The sequence below is a fragment of the Ambystoma mexicanum genome, chromosome 11 (genome assembly GCF_040938575.1).
Source record: "Ambystoma mexicanum isolate Mex_15411 chromosome 11, UKY_AmexF1_1, whole genome shotgun sequence".
Taxonomy (NCBI): Eukaryota; Metazoa; Chordata; class Amphibia; order Caudata; family Ambystomatidae; genus Ambystoma; species Ambystoma mexicanum.
The window spans coordinates 1,466,998,781-1,467,014,393 of NC_090934.1; the positions used below are offsets into that span (position 1 = coordinate 1,466,998,781).

The following is a 15,613-nucleotide window of genomic DNA, read 5'->3' on the forward strand; positions in this document are numbered from 1 at the left end:
TTGCATACCACTTACACAGGATAGTTATGGCAGGACCCCCATAAATCATGGAGCTCACTGGTGACAGCCTGGCTAGCAGCAGCTTGCAAATCCACCCTTTACTTTAGTAATCAACACAGTTCCTTGGAAGAAGCAACTGGGAGGAGTCCTGGTCTGTTTAATTTTTTTAACACTCTCCTCTGTTAATGATTCCATCAAGATAATACTCTGAGTAATGTAAAAGGGAATTTGTGTTTTATTCACTTTGTTCAACTGCCTGCATTTTGTAGGTTACAATGTTATTAAAGCATCTTGAATCATGAACATGTTTAGGACACAGGAAGTATTGTGTAAAATGAAAATTGCCCTAAACCAGGGCTGCATTTCTGCTTAATTGGCTTTAATAGAGGCAGCACAGTTGCAGCCGCATGGGCGTTTCATACTTTGTTTTCTTTTCATCACAGAAGCACACCAGTTGCACAGCTAGGCATGTGGTCTGAACTTTAACTCCCTTTCTGACCACCCACCGCAAGCAGGTAGAAGCAGTGCTGTATATATTTTCAGTGGGCCAGATTGTACCTGTACCTCTCAACAGGACTGCAATATATTCAAGCAAAGTAGCCTAATCTATCAACAGAGCTGCTATACCGTACGCATGCCATGGCACAATGCCAATTATTCACAGCAGGGCTTATTGCATGATGCCCACTTTTCTTACCAGAACTTCTATGTTTTGGGACAGTACCTGAATTTCTTAACAGAGCTGCTGTTTAGAAAGCACGAACATATGTTGGCATTTTCTGCAGCAAGCTAAAGTACAGAGCAAGAACAGTGTCTGAGCTCTTCCCACCAACCTCTTGCAGTGTGAGAAGATGGCATTGCTGTCATAAACTTCAATACCTTCTACTCGGTCTTGCCCCTTTCAAAACGTCTGCTTCTCCCATGTCCAAGTACTGAGTGCCACTACCAAAGGTCTAGCACATGTCAAAGCCTCATTATGAATCTCCTGACTAATGTAGGATTCTCCAAACAGGCTTAGAGCTTTTGACACGCCATTTATGGGAAGCCTCACATCGATCTGCCAGGGCCCTAACACTATGTGCCTTCTTTCAGTGCCAACAGCCTGTTGGGAAAGGCAGCTCCGTGGGTCAATAACCCTGCTGCAGAGATTATTGTGTAACCTGTTAGTTCAAATCCTGCTAATAGGCGAGTTAATGGGTCTGCATCAGAGATATGCATTTAAGATGCATGTAACATTAAATTGTAACACAGCTGGCCTAACTTTCGATTTATCAAAAGGGTACTAAATGTTCAGCGATTCAGAACATACACATTTCATCCAGGATGCTCTACTTGCAATGGCTCATAACACACAACTCATCAGGGCGGCTATACCTGTGATTACTTAGAACACAACTCTTCAGGGCTGATATGCTTGTAATGGCTCAGAACACACAGCTCATCGGGGCTGCTCTACTTGTAATGGCTAGGAACACACAGCTCACCGGGGCTGCTATACTTGCAATGGCTCAGAAGAAGCGCATCCCATGAGGACTCCTATAGTTGTAATGGCTCGGGACAGACAACTCTTCAGGTCTGCTATACCTGTAATGGCCCAGAACACACATCTCATCTGGGCTCTTGTAGTTGTAATGGCCCAGAACACACATCTCATCTGGGCTCTTGTAGTTGTAATGGCCCGGAACACACATCCCATCTGGGCTCTTGTAGTTGTAATGGCCCGGAACACACATCCCATCTGGGCTCTTGTAGTTGTAATGGCCCGGAACACACATCCCATCTGGGCTCTTGTAGTTGTAATGGCCCGGAACACACATCCCATCTGGGCTCTTGTAGTTGTAATGGCCCAGAACACACATCTCATCTGGGCTCTTGTAGTTGTAATGGCCCAGAACACACATCTCATCTGGGCTCTTGTAGTTGTAATGGCCCGGAACACACATCCCATCTGGGCTCTTGTAGTTGTAATGGCCCGGAACACACATCCCATCTGGGCTCTTGTAGTTGTAATGGCCCGGAACACACATCCCATCTGGGCTCTTGTAGTTGTAATGGCCCAGAACACACATCCTATCTGGGCTCTTGTAGTTGTAATGGCCCAGAACACACATCCTATCTGGGCTCTTGTACTTGTAATGGCCCAGAACACACGTCATCTGGGCTCTTGTACTTGTAATGGCATACAGTGTTGGCAAAGCATCTGAATTCAAGCAAGTGCATCTGGTCAGACAAGCCTCTAACTCTATACTTCCCAGCCGAATGGCCAAAAGAATGTTTGCACACATCTAAAAAGGAGGACCCAATGGTAAAGCTGCACTAGATTTTTAAATTGAAAAGGCATTTTCAGCTTTTTGGATATTTATTGGTGCTATGTTAAAAGATAAACAGAAAAAGAGGAGAGAAAGAGCAACTCTGAACCCAAGCAATACAGAAGAACAAAGGTGTGACGGGCGGGAGGCGAAGGGACAGAGAACATACTAGACAATCCAAAACAGAATTCAAGCAACAGGAAGAGAGAGCAATGGGATATATGATAGGGCAACAAAGAAAGTGAGAAGGGAACAAGTTAATAATGGGCAAACTCACTATAGGAGTGAGAGATAGAAGCAGAGCAAAAGAGATATTTGGAGGCAGTAAATTAAAACACAGATCAACAGCGGGTGGGGAGAGATAGCAATAGAAAAGCAAGACTAGAGACGGGCAGGCCAATAACATAAGAGAGAGTGTAAGAAAGATCATCAAAAGGAGTAGCAACCACAACCGAGAAAATAAAAAAAACAGATATAGCCAGAGTAATGACACGAGAGAGGAAGGGGAGTTCTATCAACTGATACAGCGAGAGATGGGAGGGGAAAAAGCAACAATAGAATGCAGAGATGGGAGAGGCAGAGTGACAGAGAAACAGACCGCAAAATGTGGCACCTCAACACTTAAGGGTGAGAGGCAGAGCGCCAAAACGTGAGAGACAGGGGAACCAAAGTAACAAAGGGAAGGATAGATGGAGCAAAAACATGGGGTGGCTTTCAAGCAGGTAGTGCCAGGCAGCAACAGTAGGCCCGAGAGGCACAGAAGTGATGCTGGTAGAGTGAGGGACTTAGCCACCTGATGTAACTAGCCGGCATCTGTAGGAACTCTTAACAGAGGTTGTGCCCAAGTATCATGAAGATGAAGCTGGGTAGTATGCATCTCCAAGGTTCTTGTGTGGGGAAAATGTTTTCCACAGGTGCAATAAATTCAGAACCACTTTGAAATACAGCTATGCGAACAAAGTTTTAATTTTATGCACAAATTGGATAGTAGTCAGACACTTTTTACTCTCTTGCGAAGGAGGAAAATCATTTTTTACTATCGTGAAATTGGATTTAATCTCCAATTCTAAATAATGGGAGTAAAAAGCTCTCACAGCAAAATCAGATCTGGAGCACTGCTCCCGATTAAGCCTTAACTTCTCATTTAACCATTATTCACAGCTTTAAAAGTGCTGGTGTTGAATGAAGCTTGGAAGATATTCCGGTCGACAGTTCCCAGATAGAACATCTATGCAGCACGAGACACACATCCTTAGCAATCACCTTAGAAACGGCTGCTCAATCTGAACCCGGATGGACCTTGAGGCGAGTGCCGGGGCCGGTGCTGCAGATCTAAACAAATCCAGAGCATTTGTCTTTGTAAGCTTGGATACCTGGGAGTACTGGCCCGCTGCCACATTTACTTGACAAACCTAGCACCTCATTGCTAGTCTGCTTCATAGCCACGCCAATATTTCCCGGGGGGTGACACTTCTTACACTCAAGTAATCAACACGATGGGCCCTCTCCAATGCTTGGGCAGCAATATACAAACATCAGATATTTCTCCCGCTTATGTTGACAAATCAGAACTTTTGGTTCAGAAGTATTGACCGTCATTTAATGGGATTACATAAGGTTCACATAACCTGACTTGAGACGGTGTGAAGCGGCTAAAGTGCTGCCAATTAATACAAGGTCATCTGTGTAAGCCAGTTACGCTGTGCATCTTCAAGCCACTTGGAGCATACTCAAGGTCATAAAGAGTAAATTTCGTTCCAGGACATTAAGATACAACTTACAAAGAAGTGGGGAAGAATATGCACCCCTGCTTGAATCCTTGCGTACAGGGTACGGAGTATTTGTTCTATTATCGATCTCACGCTAGGTGATAAATGCCTCAGAACCTGAATAATGTTGAACCAGAAGACTCAATATATCCGTATCCCTCCCATACTCATGATCGCTCGCCACAAGCGAATACAAAATCAAGATGCTTATTTTAATGTAGGGTATCACTAAGATACTGATACAAGGGGGCAAGCCAGTATTATACGCTGCTGCAATGGCCAGTGTTGGCTCAGTTTCGGTCCACGGTGGTCCAGAAATTCAGCCCTATAATTGGGGCTTCTCTTGCTTGAGGTATGCTTTAGTGTCTGCTGGTTGGCTTTTGAAGGTCTAAGTAAGGAAATTAACTTGCCTTTCTCGAGTTTCTCTTTTCCCAAAAAAAGTCTTTTACCGTCATGGGCCAGAAAATCTCCGCGGCTGGAGTCAACATTTTTCATGATCTATCGTGGTGCAATGATTGCAAAGCGATTCTTTGTCACCTTGAGCAGGGAAGGCGCAGTCTCTTGAGGAACGGTCAGAGATAAGCAGGTGTCTGCCCCTTGTCGACACCTTCTCAGCCCCTTGGGCAGAGCAGATGCATCAGCAGTGCACGGCACACAGAAGAGGTCTCCTTATGCGTTATCTGATCTAAAGTGGACACATAGGACTCATTATTGGAGGTGGAGTGGCCTCTTTTGGAGTGATCGGATCCATAGCAGGCACTGGACGGAGTTCACACGTCTCGTAACTGGAGATACTGGACAGTTGTCTGAGAGGCAGAAGCTCTCTCGTACCCAATCCTGGGAATTGGCCGGCACTAAGCCATAGGCCTTCTCTCTGTTTGATTGTCATCTTCCTCATCCATCATCCTCAATGCAAATCAGAGACACTAAAATGGTGGCAGGTGTCGATGCATTCCCGCGTCACTATTGTGTTTTCCCCATCAATATAGGCTGAGACAGTGGGGATGGGGCACAGGGTAGATTGGCATAACACTGCCACCTAAACTGAAGCATTCCTTTGAGTATCGGGGGCAAATCTGCTCGTGCAAAGCGGCCCAAAATGGCAGATTGTCTTTGACGCATACGACCGCCTGCAGGGTGCGTTCTTTCTCGACTTCAGAAAGCAGGTGGAACTGGCGAATAAGGAAAAGTTTACTGAATCGACCCGTGTGTCTAGTTCTATAATGGCACAAGCATTACCGCTGCAGCCAATGCGGCAACAAGGTGTACTTTCCTACAAACACGGCAAGTATTAAGGACACCTGGTCCAACCACTTGCACAATATACTCTCAACTGAAAAGGGGACTATACTATTTGTATGTAGAGGGGCTGCCTAAAGTGCCGTCAAACATTCCAAAGTAGGTCGCCCAGACTAATGCCAAGCTAAAGAAACAAGCACCCCCAGCACGTTTACTTATTCTCAGGGTTGTGGTCTCAGTCTCCAACAGAAATAGGGAGGAGATAAGTGTGAGATCAATCAAGGCTTTTCCTCGATTCACACAAATAGCATACTCTGACCCCTGTGGCGGTGAAGTGGGAGATAGGGGTGGCCTGACTGCGCACGAGAGGAGTGGCTGGTCAAGCCGACAACACGCAGCGAGATGCACCTCAGCATGGAGAGAGAAAAACACTCATCAGCTGCAGAAAAAAGGCTTCAGCTTCCCTCAACTGAGTAGCAGCCCAGCTGAAATAGCACCGTGGTAGAATCGCTACCTCCCATGTAAAGAGACCGGGGGTTCAATTCCCCATTAAGGACCTGGGTAAATTGAATTTAAATTCATAAAATAAAAACTACATAAACCAGAAAGACATTCAAAACAAAATAAAAGCTTCATTAACAGAGCAAGACTAACACAGAGAGCCATACCTACCACCTACCCAGAGGACCAAACTGGGTCTTTCCCTTGTATGGGAAAGTTAATTGCAACTCTTAATTAACTCAACCGATAGTTGAACTGACCTCAGAACTGACCAATAGGTGGTGAACTATCTTGGGAGGCCTATGATGACCAATCCCGGCTAGTTTTCTATTTATTTGAATGCTTTAATACTGCAGCAAATCACCAGCATAGTCGTTTGAGCACCTATGCATGTGCAGCCATGCAGCAGACATTCTACAAAAGAGACAGGTTTTGTCTTTGTAGAAATGCTCGCATAGTCTGCCTTTTTCTCTAGGCTGGGGCAGACTGGAATTCAAATCAAGCAAGCCAAGCAAGCGGGCTCCTGCCGGGATTCATGCAAAGTAGCAGAGGAGGCACGTTTGGGATGCATAGCTGCTCAACTACATTGGGTTTAAAAATTCATGGGTCCAGTCCTTAGAAAAAGTACAGCATCCCATTATTTTGATACATAAAATAAGGTTTAGAGGGCGAAAAGAAAAGATCAGCTATTAGTACCCGCCGAGGGTCAATGAGCTTGTTACAAGCAAGCTCATTGGCCCTCGCCCGGGCTTTACCTCGCTGAGAAGGCTCTGAAGCCACTGCTGCGGCTACGGGTTCCTCCCGTGACTGACCGCCGTGGAAAGGGAGAAGGGACTATGTAACGGTTGCAGCGCCGTTTCTCAACTCGACTATAATTGCAATTAGTACCCCGTTATGACGTGCCGGTGTACTAATGGCAATATGACCCTCGGAGCGGGTCATTACTGGTTGGGTAATTCCCCCGTGACTCCGTTAAAGCCCTCGCTTTGCTCGGGCTTCTAACTATGGCCCCGGGGGCATTACCTGACCGGTATTGCCCCCCCTCCGCGGGTAATATTGCCTAAGTAATCAGGGGGAAAATTCTAAAGTTGCAAGCTACTAGCCATCCACTGATCACAGGACTGAAGAAAAAGAACCATATCGCCCCCAACCCTTCAGGAGCTACACATGCCTCCAGGCACCCGCCAGCTTCAAAAATGCAAGCTACTAGCCAGCCATAAAAAAGTCACTCACCACCTCAATCCCATGCATACAGAGCACACCATGTATTACTCGCCAAGAGTCAAATATCACTAGCTAACGACTAGTGAGTGGCGAGGGCACAATGTTGCACCCTGCATAGTCACATCCTACTTCAGTGAAAATGTCCAATAACCATAGCCGGGGGCAAAAACACAGGGTTGCAAGCTACTAGCCAGCCATAAAAAAGTCACTCACCACTTCAATCCCATGCATACAGAGCACACCATGTATTACTCGCCACGGTCTAGTGCCACAGTCTAGTGCCAAGGTCTAGTGGCCAGCGCACATTCGGCGCCCTGATAATATTACGTAAATGCAATGTTATGATCAGCTCTTTGAAACGCATAAAAGCGACACTTAAAAAGAAATCATTTCAGTGATGGAAAATATTAACAGCTCCTGGTATGAGGCTACCCCCCCCCCCTTGCCCCTCCCAAGTGTTATATTCCCACAGGTCACACGGCCTCATCTGCCGGCCACCAACCCTTCTCATGAGGGACGAACACGATGTAACTCACTCCCTCAGGGATACGTCTGGGTTTTGGCAGGTGCTATATTTGAAGGGCCATATAATAATAGAGGGTCTTCGACTCCTGCCTTCACTTCCCACGATTCTGGGGCTTCCCACGGTGCTGGCAGTGGACGGAAGAGTGTTGGAGGAGGGAGGCTTAAAGAGCAAGAAGAAAAGAAACTCTGGCTAAAAAGTAATGGCAGCCACTCAGCACACGCAGCATGCCACCAGGGCAACGTGGAGCACGCCCACTCACTACAAGGAGCGTGCCACCAGGGCAACGTGGAGCACGCCCACTCAGCACACGTAGCATGCCACCAGGGCAACGTGGAGCACGCCCACTCACTACAAGGAGCGTGCCACCAGGGCAACGTGGAGCACGCCCACTCAGCACACGCAGCATGCCACCAGGGCAACGTGGAGCACGCCCACTCAGCACACGCAGCATGCCACCAGGGCAACGTGGAGCACGCCCACTCACTACAAGGAGCGTGCCACCAGGGCAACGTGGAGCACGCCCACTCAGCACACGCAGCATGCTACCAGGGCAACGTGGAGCACGCCCACTCACTACAAGGAGCCTGCCACCAGGGCAACGTGGAGCACGCCCACTCAGCACACGCAGCATGCTACCAGGGCAACGTGGAGCACGCCCACTCACTACAAGGAGCGTGCCACCAGGGCAACGTGGAGCACGCCCACTCAGCACACGCAGCATGCTACCAGGGCAACGTGGAGCACGCCCACTCACTACAAGGAGCATGCCACCAGGGCAACGTGGAGCACGCCCACTCACTACAAGGAGCGTGCCACCAGGGCAACGTGGAGCACGCCCACTCAGCACACGCAGCATGCCACCAAGGCAAGGTGGAGCACGCCCACTCAGCACACGGAGCGTGCCACCAGGGCAAGGTGGAGCACGCCCACTCACTACAAGGAGCGTGCCACCAGGGCAAGGTGGAGCACGCCCACTCACTACAAGGAGCGTGTCACCAGGGCAAGGTGGAGCACGCCCACTCAGCACACGCAGCATGCCACCAGGGCAAGGTGGAGCACGCCCACTCAGCACATGGAGCGTGCCACCAGGGCAAGGTGGAGCACGCCCACTCAGCACACGCAGCGTGCCACCAGGGCAAGGTGGAGCACGCCCACTCAGCACACGGAGCGTGCCACCAGGGCAACGTGGAGCACACCCAATCACCAGGGCAACGTGGAGCACACCCAATCACCAGGGCAACGTGGAGCACGCCCACCAAGCACACGGAGCGTGTCACCAGGTCTGACACAATGCTTGTTTGCGCTTTAAACTATTGATTTCGCCATCACTGCTTTTGTAGGTTTGTCTGCCCAAAGCATATTTTAGTCACCAAAATATCCAACTTGACCCTTAGTGTGGACACCAGCATGTCAAACTGTCCCTGAAATCAGTGATCTAAATCCAATGACTGATCATTATGGGATGGTCAAGGGAGAGAAACAAGTGGCAAAGGTTAGAGGGAAAGAGAAGAACAAAGAGACGAAGGGAAAACAAGCACAGACAGACCCAGAACAGTGCAGAGAGAGGGGAGGAAAAGCAAAAAGGAGAATGAACGCAGGGGAGGGAAACACAGGCGGTTCAGTGAAAATGAAACCTCCCCCCCTCCCTCGTGAGTCACACTGTACCTCTAGAGCAGTGGTCTTCAAACTTTTTTTGGCCAGGGCCCCCCTGAGCAAAATTTGGGCAGGTCGGGACCCCCCAGAAATGCCAAATGGACAGTATATATTGCGCGCCGTCACCTGCTCCCATCAAAGTCGCTGGGCTCCCTCATCCCACTCCTACCCAGTCGCTGGTCTCTCCCCACCCCATCACACACCCAGGGCTCTCCCCACTCTGCTCCCATCACTATCCCATGGTTCCCGCCCATTGTGCTCCCACCATAGTCCCTCGGTTCCCCCATCCCGTTCCCAACACAGTCTGAGGGCCAGTGGCGGCTGGTGAATCTTTTTTAAGTGGAGGGGCATTAAGGAGAGGTTCGGGGGGGGTTTCCCCCTGTGAATTTTTTTTTAAATATTAGGTTAAAATGTTGCATTGTAGAGCATACTTTTAACAAAAAATGGGTAAATAGCCAAACAGTTTGCAATTGTTGCTGGGAGTCCAGGGGGCAGGCATTGATATTTTATTTCTATCGCGCTCGTACACAAGTGTTTCAGAGCGTGACAAGGCAAGGGAGGGGAACAGAGGAGAATAAAACAGCGATCTTACTAGGCCCAGTGACATTGAGAACGCGCAAGTGTGAGGGGAAAAGTGCATGGAAGGGGGGAGAAGTGGAAAGTGCGAAGCAGAGGAGAAACAGATAAATAACAATAAATAAATAATAAAGGCAACAAACAGTGGTAGTGCAGCCAGCAATTTGCAAGTGCTACGTTTAAGGCAGCAGACAGGGTAGGTCTGATAAGTGCAGGAAGAAAGATGGTTCTCCTCAAGTTTTAGAGTGGCAGGGCGCTGTTCCAGAGGGAGGCCCCAGCCGAAGACGGAGATCTACCCCCAGCTCGTTTCTTTGATGACCCCAGCTTCGTTTCTTTGATGACCCCAGCTGCTCTGTCCGTATGTGCGAGGAGGCGCAGGAGCTCCCCCTCGGACATACAGACATGCAGTGCCCCAGCCAGCATTTCCAATGAGCTATGCAATGCTGGCGAAGCAAAACGCCCCAGCACTTGCATGGCTCAGTGAGCATGTGCGGCTGGGGAACTAAACTGAACTGTCAAAGGGAAACAGGGTTTCCCTTTGATAGTTCAGCCAGCCCAGGAGCACTCCATTAGCTGGATAAAGCAGCTGAGGGAGTGCTCACTGTTTCACTGGGCTGGCTCCTTAGCTCCTCCATAATGGGTGAGGGGCCACTGGGTGGGCGCCTCTTGCCATTATGGATGAGCCGCCAGGCTCGGACAGGCCTATAGGGCAATGCCTGTACCAAAAATGTAAAATGCTAGTTTGGGCCAATCAAAATGGGCCACCATTTTGGCCAATGTGGACCATTTTGATGAGTTACTTAACTATGCAGTTAGTAATGTTGACCATTGTTGCTGAATATATCACAATTTACTTACATTTTAACACAAAGCACCCCTTTGGGTACTATTGAAACAGTGGGCTTCATAACTACTCTGGCGGTAGCTGTGCCGGTAAAACCGGCACGGCTGCCACTGGAGTTGCATCCGGGTCTGGCACCCGCGAATGGGCAATTACTAGGTCATGCCGAGTTAGGCGGACATGATAATTGCCCTTTCGAAGGTGCCGGTAGATCCCCATTCCCATTTGAGCCCCATATGGCTCAAATGGGAATGGGGAGCTCGGATGCACCGGCACCGTTAATAACGGTGCTGGTGCATCCGACGAGCTGAGGTCAGACCTGGCTGGGGCTGTCAAGCACCCACGAGCACAACTCTTACTATGGCGGAACGGTAGCAACGGTGCCGGTAGCTTACCAGCACCGTTGTTACTGGTCCGCCATAGTAGTAATGAGGCCCAGTCTGTGACTAAAGGAATGAATATCCATTTACAACTGTGGCCCACTTTTTCATTGTTGCCTGAGACAGTTTCATGCTTCAGCCCGCCCATGTGGGCCACCCCTGCCCATTTCTTCCAATCTAAAAAAAAAAAAAAAAAACAAAAAAAAAAATCTTTTTTCATGCTGAGCTCTCAGGGCCCCCCTGGGATGCACCCGCGGACCCCTAGGGGGTCGCGACCCACAGTTTGAATACCACTGCTCTAGAGCAAAGCTCTAAGAAAGCCATAGAGACCTTGTTATTCATACTCGTGAGTCACACTGAACCGCTAGAGCACATCCATCAGAAAGTCATAGAGAGGCCCGAGTTATTCATACTCGTGAGTCACACTGAACCGCTAGAGCAAAGTCATAAAGGAGGCCCCAGTTATTCATACTCACAAGTCCCACTCAACCGCTAGAGCACATCCATCAGAAAGTCATAGAGAGGCCCGAGTTATTCATACTCGTGAGTCACACTGAACCGCTAGAGCAAAGTCATAAAGGAGGCCCCAGTTATTCATACTCACAAGTCCCACTCAACCGCTAGAGCACATCCATCAGAAAGTCATAGAGAGGCCCGAGTTATTCATACTCGTGAGTCACACTGAACCTCTAGAGCAAAGCTCTCAGAAAGCCATAGAGGCCCTAATTATTCATACTCGTGAGTCACACTGAACCTCTAGAGCAAAGCTCTCAGAAAGCCATAGAGGCCCCAGTTATTCATAATCGTGAGTCACACTGAACCTCTAGAGCAAAGCTCTCAGAAAGCCATAGAGGCCCCAGTTATTCATAATCGTGAGTCACACTGAACCTCTAGAGCAAAGCTCTCAGAAAGCAATAGAGGGCCCAGTTATTCATACTCGTGAGTCACACTGAACCTCTAGGGCAAAGCTCTCAGAAAGCCATAAAGAGGCCCCAGTTATTCATACTCGTGAGTCACACTGAACCTCTAGGGCAAAGCTCTCAGAAAGCCATAAAGAGGCCCCAGTTATTCATACTCGTGAGTCACACTGAACCGCTAGAGCAAAGCTCTCAGAAAGCAATAGAGGGCCCAGTTATTCATACTCGTGAGTCACACTGAACCGCTAGAACAAAGCTCTCAGAAAGCAATAGAGGCCCCAGTTATTCATACTCGTGAGTCACACTGAACCGCTAGAGCAAAGCTCTCAGAAAGCAATAGAGGGCCCAGTTATTCATACTCGTGAGTCACACTGAACCGCTAGAACAAAGCTCTCAGAAAGCAATAGAGGCCCCAGTTATTCATAATCGTGAGTCACACTGAACCTCTAGAGCAAAGCTCTCAGAAAACCATAGAGGCCCCAGTTATTCATAATCGTGAGTCACACTGAACCTCTAGAGCAAAGCTCTCAGAAAGCAATAGAGGGCCCAGTTATTCATACTCGTGAGTCACACTGAACCTCTAGGGCAAAGCTCTCAGAAAGCCATAAAGAGGCCCCAGTTATTCATACTCGTGAGTCACACTGAACCTCTAGGGCAAAGCTCTCAGAAAGCCATAAAGAGGCCCCAGTTATTCATACTCGTGAGTCACACTGAACCGCTAGAGCAAAGCTCTCAGAAAGCAATAGAGGGCCCAGTTATTCATACTCGTGAGTCACACTGAACCGCTAGAACAAAGCTCTCAGAAAGCAATAGAGGCCCCAGTTATTCATACTCGTGAGTCACACTGAACCGCTAGAGCAAAGCTCTCAGAAAGCAATAGAGGGCCCAGTTATTCATACTCGTGAGTCACACTGAACCGCTAGAACAAAGCTCTCAGAAAGCAATAGAGGCCCCAGTTATTCATACTCATGAGTCACACTGAACCCCCGTTATTTTGAGTCATACTGAACCTCTAGAGCACAGCTATGGCAAAGTCATAGAGGCCCCAGTTACTCATACTAATGCTTTACTGCAGTTTGCTTTGTTAAGATGTTTTAAGAGCCGAAATCGAGAAGAGACATTATTTTCGGGATCGACATTATAAAAAGTGTCAGATCGCCGGTGGAGAGTGGCGACCCGCCATGAGTGCGTTCACATGTCCGCTGTTTCTCATGAACATCAATAGTGTCAGGTTCGAGAAACGAGATGGCAAATTAAGACCCAAACGATGAGATCGGTCCTTTAACACAAGTAACATATGAAGTAGTCTTTTGAGGCAATGGGCGGATGTCAAACAAACGTGCTTTTTGAAAGAACATTTGGACAAGGAACCAGGAAGGTTAAAGAAAAGGTAAGTAGTGTTAGAAAGGTGCACACGCCCTGTTTCTTCTCCCTACACATCGAAGGTAGGCATTTAAGTCAGAGGAGCCATTCACATTTTTGAGAAGACATCCAAGCCATATTTATCCAATGGAATTATAGGAGCGTGGGTAAAAATATTATAGAACTAGACATCTTTGCCAACAAGAGCAAAGAGCATTAGTTTAGTTGGAAATATTAAACCCAATTGTCTTGGACATGAGTTTCTGCTATTGGATCGTGATTTGAGACCACTTTCAACCCTACTTTCCAATTTTCAAACTGCTAAAAGACACCGAAATATCAAATTCAAATATAACCCTCAACGAAAGGCTTAGTTGCACACCCCAACAACCGAGATGTACAAGAAGCCGATAATGTGATCTTTATATGGCAAAACCTCTCATACGCTCTATCTAGAAAGGTCGTTCCCGGGTAGAATACAAGTTACAAACAGCAAAATATCACACCCCTTTGCAAAGAATTAAAAGATAAATATCAGTACCGGAAATAAAGAGCAATGGCAGTGGCACTGAAACGCATTCTCGCAATGATTTGAAAAGTAAATCTGGTGTGAAGTATGACTGAACAGCTCATTAAAAAAAATATATGAAAGAGGTACCTCCTGTGACGAGCCACGGTATCTCACCCTTCCCTGTAAGGCTAGGGAGGTGCGGCCGCTGCCCAACAGTCCACTAGGGGTGGTGGAAAGCGGGACCTCATAGGAGGGAAAGACTCCCCTCATTGGGATAAGGACCCACGTCCCGTGAGGGACCTCCTTAAAACAGTTATCCCCGAAACCATGATCTCACCGATTCCTTCTCCATCCCGATCTGAAACTACTGCTGTGTGTTAATGTGAAATCGCTCCTCCGGTCTTACCTTCAAGTCTGAATGGGACTGAGATGAAGAAGAACCAAAGAAACATACAGACTCACAGAAAAAGGCATTGCCAAGGAACTGTGACGAGGTGGCCCCAAAGGAGGCATGAAGCGAACATCAGAGGCATTGACGACAGAGATTGATGCTATGCTGGGGAGGTCCCAGCACTGTAAAGTAAAGACTGAGGAAGGACTAAGGGAACTGGGAAGCTGGAGGAGCCACAAGCAAAGCCGATGTCATGGCATACAAGGCCGGGAAATTCAAACACGGAGAAGAGGACTTATCGAGAGGCAAACAGTCTTCGGCAGAGAGAACCTCAAGCAGCAGGTGGAGATGCTCTGCGAGTTGGGACGGACCCGACGTCAATATCCATTGCAAAGAAGCTGGTGGTTGCGCAAACCCAACGAGGTGAACCGTGCAGTCCACAGACAACTGTGCCAAGTCCACACAAACAGAACACTTCCATGGAGATGCACCGAAACTGGAGAAGCCGAAGAGACACGCAGAGACTGTGTGTTGAAGGAGAGCTGACTAGAGACCCCGGGAAGAACCGAAGACGTGCTCCAACCCTATCCAAGGTAGCAGATTTGCAGGAGACCCGGGTGGGATCCAGAGAAGTATTAAAGTCAGATCAAGAGTCGAGCATTACTCGGGAGTGATCTCACTTGTCACAGTAGTGATACCCAGTGAGCCAAGAGTCAAGTTTTTCTCTTGAGTTATCTCCCTCGGTATCTTGGTGATATCCAAAGAAACCAGAGTGGAGAAAGCACAGGAATAGTCTTCCTAAGTACAGCATAAATCTGCAAAGTAAAGAAAGCATCAGGAGTGAACTCCCTCGTCACAGTGGTGAAGTAAATATACCTAAAAGATACAAAGAAGGGCAAGAACTGTATAAGAGCAGACACCCCTATAGTCGAGATGCAAGAAACCCTGAGAAGGAGCCACGTATAAGAAAATGAGTTGATCAAGCTTTAACTCCACTGTGTGTAAATCCTTATGAGGGATGCTCCTGGAGTAGTCTTCAAGACTCCCCCAAATCCACCAGGAGAAGGGACTCATTCCCCTGGTCTCTGTGCATTTGGTAAATGTGACCCTATTGCAAGAGACTACTGGTAAAACAGCTGAAAACTGGATTGCTTTCACCAGGAGAAGGGAGTCATTCTCCTGGTATTTGTGCCATGAAGCGCATTGAAGCCCCTTTTGTTTGTTTCTTCGTGGTAGGGATAGAGTAGTTGGGTTGGACAGAGGACGGTAGTTTTGGTATTGACTTGCATCCTGACGAGCACCAGAGTTGTTATTTGTTGAGGTAGGGGAAACCCTTTTTGGATAGGGAGAGGCAGTTTCTTTGCTCTACCTGCTTACAATATAATCTATTACCAACCATGAGAAATCCTGCTCA

The 15,613-nt window shown here is 48.0% G+C and overlaps 1 protein-coding gene across 4 annotated transcripts in view; it reads right to left on the bottom strand.

Annotated features, from left to right (window-relative positions):
- CRTC3 (CREB regulated transcription coactivator 3) overlaps positions 1-15,613 on the bottom strand; it is a 537,535-nt gene that overhangs the window by 447,192 nt on the left and 74,730 nt on the right. The window lies entirely within an intron of this gene.